This window comes from Oncorhynchus keta, unplaced genomic scaffold (genome assembly GCF_023373465.1).
Source record: "Oncorhynchus keta strain PuntledgeMale-10-30-2019 unplaced genomic scaffold, Oket_V2 Un_contig_3166_pilon_pilon, whole genome shotgun sequence".
NCBI classification, from domain to species: Eukaryota; Metazoa; Chordata; class Actinopteri; order Salmoniformes; family Salmonidae; genus Oncorhynchus; species Oncorhynchus keta.
In genome coordinates this window covers 48,666-55,418 of record NW_026287111.1, presented here as the reverse complement: position 1 = coordinate 55,418, position 6,753 = coordinate 48,666, and the positions used below count along the sequence as shown (strand labels likewise).

Sequence of the window (6,753 nt, the reverse complement as noted above, 5' to 3'; positions counted from 1 at the left end):
CTATAGTAGTGCACTATATAGGGAATAGGGCTCTGGTCTATAGTAGTGTACTATATAGGGAATAGGGCTCTGGTCTATAGTAGTGTACTATATAGGGAATAGGGTTCTGGTCTAAAGTAGTGCACTATATAGGGAATAGGGCTCTGGTCTAAAGTAGTGCACTATATAGGGAATAGGGACCTGGTCTCAAGTAGTGCACTATATAGGGAATAGGTCTCTGGTCTAAAGTAGTGCACTATATAGGGAATAGGTCTCTGGTCTAAAGTAGTGCACTATATAGGGAATAGGGCTCTGGTCTAAAGTAGTGCACTATATAGGGAATAGGGCTCTGGTCTAAAGTAGTGCACTATATAGGGAATAGGGCTCTGGTCTAAAGTAGTGCACTATATAGGGAATAGGGACCTGGTCTCAAGTAGTGCACTATATAGGGAATAGGGCTCTGGTCTAAAGTAGTGCACTATATAGGGAATAGGGCTCTGGTCTAAAGTAGTGCACTATATAGGGAATAGGGCTCTGGTCTATAGTAGTGCACTATATAGGGAATAGGGCTCTGGTCTAAAGTAGTGTACTATATAGGGAATAGGTCTCTGGTCTAAAGTAGTGTACTATATAGGGAATAGGGCTCTGGTCTAAAGTAGTGTACTATATAGGGAATAGGGCTCTGGTCTAAAGTAGTGCACTATATAGGGAATAGGGCTCTGGTCTATAGTAGTGCACTATATAGGGAATAGGGCTCTGGTCTATAGTAGTGCACTATATAGGGAATAGGGCTCTGGTCTAAAGTAGTGCACTATATAGGGAATAGGTCTCTGGTCTATAGTAGTGCACTATATAGGGAATAGGGCTCTGGTCTATAGTAGTGCACTATATAGGGAATAGGGCTCTGGTCTATAGTAGTGCACTATATAGGGAATAGGGCTCTGGTCTATAGTAGTGCACTATATAGGGAATAGGGCTCTGGTCTATAGTAGTGCACTATATAGGGAATAGGGCTCTGGTCTAAAGTAGTGCACTATATAGGGAATAGGGCTCTGGTCTATAGTAGTGCACTATATAGGGAATAGGGCTCTGGTCTATAGTAGTGTACTATATAGGGAATAGGGCTCTGGTCTATAGTAGTGTACTATATAGGGAATAGGGCTCTGGTCTATAGTAGTGCACTATATAGGGAATAGGGCTCTGGTCTATAGTAGTGTACTATATAGGGAATAGGGCTCTGGTCTATAGTAGTGTACTATATAGGGAATAGGGCTCTGGTCTATAGTAGTGTACTATATAGGAATAGGGCTCTGGTCTATAGTAGTGCACTATATAGGGAATAGGGCTCTGGTCTATAGTAGTGTACTATATAGGGAATAGGGCTCTGGTCTATAGTAGTGTACTATATAGGAAATAGGGCTCTGGTCTATAGTAGTGCACTATATAGGGAATAGGGCTCTGGTCTATAGTAGTGTACTATATAGGGAATAGGGCTCTGGTCTATAGTAGTGCACTATATAGGTAATAGGGCTCTGGTCTATAGTAGTGTACTATATAGGAAATAGGGCTCTGGTCTATAGTAGTGTACTATATAGGGAATAGGGCTCTGGTCTATAGTAGTGTACTATATAGGAAATAGGGCTCTGGTCTATAGTAGTGTACTATATAGGGAATAGGGCTCTGGTCTATAGTAGTGCACTATATAGGGAATAGGGCTCTGGTCTATAGTAGTGTACTATATAGGGAATAGGGACCTGGTCTATAGTAGTGTACTATATAGGGAATAGGGCTCTGGTCTATAGTAGTGCACTATATAGGGAATAGGGCTCTGGTCTATAGTAGTGTACTATATAGGGAATAGGGCTCTGGTCTATAGTAGTGTACTATATAGGGAATAGGGCTCTGGTCTATAGTAGTGCACTATATAGGGAATAGGGCTCTGGTCTATAGTAGTGTACTATATAGGGAATAGGGCTCTGGTCTATAGTAGTGCACTATATAGGGAATAGGGCTCTGGTCTATAGTAGGGCACTATATAGGGAATAGGGCTCTGGTCTATAGTAGTGTACTATATAGGGAATAGGGCTCTGGTCTATAGTAGTGCACTATATAGGGAATAGGGCTCTGGTCTATAGTAGGGCACTATATAGGGAATAGGGCTCTGGTCTATAGTAGTGTACTATATAGGGAATAGGGCTCTGGTCTATAGTAGGGCACTATATAGGGAATAGGGCTCTGGTCTATAGTAGTGTACTATATAGGGAATAGGGCTCTGGTCTATAGTAGGGCACTATATAGGGAATAGGGCTCTGGTCTATAGTAGTGCACTATATAGGGAATAGGGCTCTGGTCTATAGTAGTGTACTATATAGGGAATAGGGCTCTGGTCTATAGTAGGGCACTATATAGGGAATAGGCCTCTGGTCTATAGTAGTGTACTATATAGGGAATAGGGCTCTGGTCTATAGTAGGGCACTATATAGGGAATAGGGCTCTGGTCTATAGTAGTGTATTATATAGGGAATAGGGCTCTGGTCTATAGTAGGGCACTATATAGGGAATAGGGCTCTGGTCTATAGTAGTGCACTATAGGGAATAGGGCTCTGGTCTATAGTAGGGCACTATATAGGGAATAGGGCTCTGGTCTATAGTAGTGCACTATAGGGAATAGGGCTCTGGTCTATAGTAGGGCACTATATAGGGAATAGGGCTCTGGTCTAAAGTAGTGTACTATATAGGGAATTTTTTTTTTTCATTTAGTTTACTTAACCAGGTAGGCTAGTTGAACAAGTTCTCATTTGCTGGTGGCTAAGATAAAGCATAGCAGTGTGAACAGACAACACAGAGTTACACATAGAGTAAACAATTAGCAAGTCAATAACACAGTAGAAAAAAAAATGGGCTCTGTCTATATACAATGTCAAAAGGCATGAGGAGGTAGGCTATAATAGGGAATAACACTGGTCTAGTGATAAATGATCAGATGGGCATGTACAGGTAGAGATATTGGTGTAAAAGAGCAGAAAAGTAAATAAATAAAAACAGTATAAAAACAGTATGGGAATGAGGTAGGTGAAAATAGGGTGAGCTATTTACCAATAGACTATGTACAGCTGCAGCGATCGGTTAGCTGCTCGGATAGCTGATGTTTGAAGTTGGTGAGGGAGATAAAAGTCTCCAACTTCAGCGACTATATAGGGAATAGGGTCTGTCACAGGCAGTAGAGTACTGGATATAGGGAATAGGTGTTGGTCTATAGTATGATCAGTGAGATACACCTGCTGGAGCGCGTGCTACGGAATAGGGCTCTGGTCTATCTACCAGTGAACTAGATAGGCGGGCTTTACCTAGCATGGACTTGTAGATGACCTGGAGCCAGTGGGTCTGGCGACGAATATGTAGTGAGGGCCAGCCGACTAGAGCATACATAGTGGTGGGTGGTATAAGGTGCTTTAGTGACAAAACGGATGGCACTGTGATAGACTGCATCCAGTTTGCTGAGTAGAGTGTTGGAAGCCATTTTGTAGATGACATCGCCGAATAGGGCTCTGGTCTATAGTCAGTTTTATAGGGAATAGGGCTTTGGTGAAGGCTTTGTTGCTAGGGACTCTGGTCTGATTTTTGATTGGAGATGTTTGATGTAGTCTGGAAGGAAGTTTGCAGTCTAGGCTCTGGTACTATAGATGTCCACATATTCAAGGTTGGAACCATAGGGCTCTGCTAGTCGGGCATGCGGGTGCAGGCAGCGATCAGTTGAAAAGCATGCATTTGGTTTTAGGTTTAAGAGCACTATGGAGGCCACGGAATAGTGCTCTGGTCTATAGTAGGATAGCACTAGTGTCCAATGACGGGCTCTGGTATATAGAATGTGTACTCTGCGTAGGAATAGGGAATCTGGTCTATAGTAGTGCACTCATATGATATATACAGGTCTATAGTAGTGTACTATATAGGGAATAGGGCTCTGGTCTATAGTAGGGCACTATATAGGGAATAGGGCTCTGGTCTATAGTAGTGTACTATATAGGGAATAGGGCTCTGGTCTATAGTAGTGCACTATATAGGGAATAGGGCTCTGGTCTATAGTAGGGCACTATATAGGGAATAGGGCTTTGGTCTATAGTAGTGTACTATATAGGGAATAGGGCTCTGGTCTATAGTAGGGCACTATATAGGGAATAGGGCTCTGGTCTATAGTAGTGTACTATATAGGGAATAGGGCTCTGGTCTATAGTAGGGCACTATATAGGGAATAGGGCTCTGGTCTATAGTAGTGTATTATATAGGGAATAGGGCTCTGGTCTATAGTAGGGCACTATATAGGGAATAGGGCTCTGGTCTATAGTAGTGCACTATATAGGGAATAGGGCTCTGGTCTATAGTAGGGCACTATATAGGGAATAGGGCTTTGGTCTATAGTAGTGTACTATATAGGGAATAGGGCTCTGGTCTATAGTAGGGCACTATATAGGGAATAGGGCTCTGGTCTATAGTAGTGTACTATATAGGGAATAGGGCTCTGGTCTATAGTAGGGCACTATATAGGGAATAGGGCTCTGGTCTATAGTAGTGTACTATATAGGGAATAGGGCTCTGGTCTATAGTAGGGCACTATATAGGGAATAGGGCTCTGGTCTATAGTAGTGTACTATATAGGGAATAGGGCTCTGGTCTATAGTAGGGCACTATATAGGGAATATGGCTTTGGTCTATAGTAGTGTACTATATAGGGAATAGGGCTCTGGTCTATAGTAGGGCACTATATAGGGAATAGGGCTCTGGTCTATAGTAGTGTACTATATAGGGAATAGGGCTCTGGTCTATAGTAGTGTATTATATAGGGAATAGGGCTCTGGTCTATAGTAGTGTACTATATAGGGAATAGGGCTCTGGTCTATAGTAGGGCACTATATAGGGAATAGGGCTCTGGTCTATAGTAGTGTATTATATAGGGAATAGGGCTCTGGTCTATAGTAGTGTATTATATAGGGAATAGGGCTCTGGTCTAAAGTAGTGTACTATATAGGGAATAGGGCTCTGGTCTATAGTAGGGCACTATATAGGGAATAGGGCTCTGGTCTATAGTAGTGTATTATATAGGGAATAGGGCTCTGGTCTATAGTAGTGCACTATATAGGGAATAGGGCTCTGGTCTATAGTAGTGTACTATATAGGGAATAGGGCTCTGGTCTATAGTAGTGTACTATATAGGGAATAGGGCTCTGGTCTATAGTAGTGCACTATATAGGGAATAGGGCTCTGGTCTATAGTAGTGCACTATATAGGGAATAGGGCTCTGGTCTATAGTAGTGTACTATATAGGGAATAGGGCTCTGGTCTATAGTAGTGTACTATATAGGGAATAGGGCTCTGGTCTAAAGTAGTGTACTATATAGGGAATAGGGCTCTGGTCTATAGTAGTGTACTATATAGGGAATAGGGCTCTGGTCTAAAGTAGTGTACTATATAGGGAATAGGGCTCTGGTCTATAGTAGTGTACTATATAGGGAATAGGGCTCTGGTCTATAGTAGTGTACTATATAGGGAATAGGGCTCTGGTCTATAGTAGTGTACTATATAGGGAATAGGGCTCTGGTCTATAGTAGTGTACTATATAGGGAATAGGGCTCTGGTCTAAAGTAGTGTACTATATAGGGAATAGGGCTCTGGTCTAAAGTAGTGTACTATATAGGGAATAGGGCTCTGGTCTATAGTAGTGTACTATATAGGGAATAGGGCTCTGGTCTATAGTAGTGTACTATATAGGGAATAGGGCTCTGGTCTAAAGTAGTGTACTATATAGGGAATAGGGCTCTGGTCTATAGTAGTGTACTATATAGGGAATAGGGCTCTGGTCTAAAGTAGTGTACTATATAGGGAATAGGGCTCTGGTCTAAAGTAGTGTACTATATAGGGAATAAGGTGCCTTTTGGGAAGCCTGTCTTGTTCCTGATTCTAAAAGTAGTTTCTTTGTTGTCCCTGTCTGGTGGGTCAGTGAACCCTGAGTGGTCTGGTCTGTACAGTGTGTGTGTGTGTGTGTGTTCACTTCCTGTGGACATAGTGTTTGGATTGGGCCGTCTGGGTGTCTGGTTGTGAGGAAGAGATCTCAGCAGCCAAGCTGGAATTAAAGAGGGGGATGGTGAGAGAGGGTGATGGAGTGAGAGATGGTGAAAGAGGGTGGAGGAGGAGAGGAGTGAGGGGTGGTGAGAGAGGGTGGAGGAGGAGAGGAGTGAGGGGTGGTGAGAGAGGGTGGAGGAGGAGAGGAGTGAGGGGTGGTGAGAGAGGTTGGAGGAGGAGAGGAGTGAGAAATGGTGAGAGTGGGTGGTAGAGGAGAGGAGTGAGGGATGGTGAGAGAGGGTGGAGGAGGAGAGGAGTGAGAGATGGTGAGAGAGGGTGGTAGAGGAGAGGAGTGAGGGATGGTGAGAGAGGGTGGAGGAGGAGAGGAGTGCGAGATGGTGAGAGAGGGTGGTAGAGGAGAGGAGTGAGGGATGGTGAGAGAGGGTGGAGGAGGAGAGGAGTGAGGGACGGTGAGAGTGGGTGGAGGAGGAGAGGAGTGAGGGATGGTGAGAGTGGGTGGAGGAGGAGAGGAGTGAGGGACGGTGAGAGTGGGTGGAGGAGGAGAGGAGTGAGGGATGGTGAGAGTGGGTGGAGGAGGAGAGGAGTGAGGGATGGTGAGAGTGGGTGGAGGAGGAGAGGAGTGAGGGATGGTGAGAGTGGGTGGAGGAGGAGAGGAGTGAGAGATGGTGAGAGAGGGTGGAGGAGGAGAGGAGTGAG

At 44.1% G+C, this 6,753-nt stretch overlaps 1 long non-coding RNA gene across 1 annotated transcript; it reads left to right on the top strand.

Annotated features, from left to right (window-relative positions):
* The first annotated feature begins 656 nt into the window (after positions 1–656).
* Positions 657–5,660, top strand: LOC127923738 (uncharacterized). Its single transcript, XR_008115191.1, has 3 exons — positions 657–805; positions 1,397–1,500; positions 5,080–5,660. It is a non-coding gene; the product is annotated as an uncharacterized LOC127923738 (long non-coding RNA).
* Positions 5,661–6,753: the final 1,093 nt, after the last annotated feature.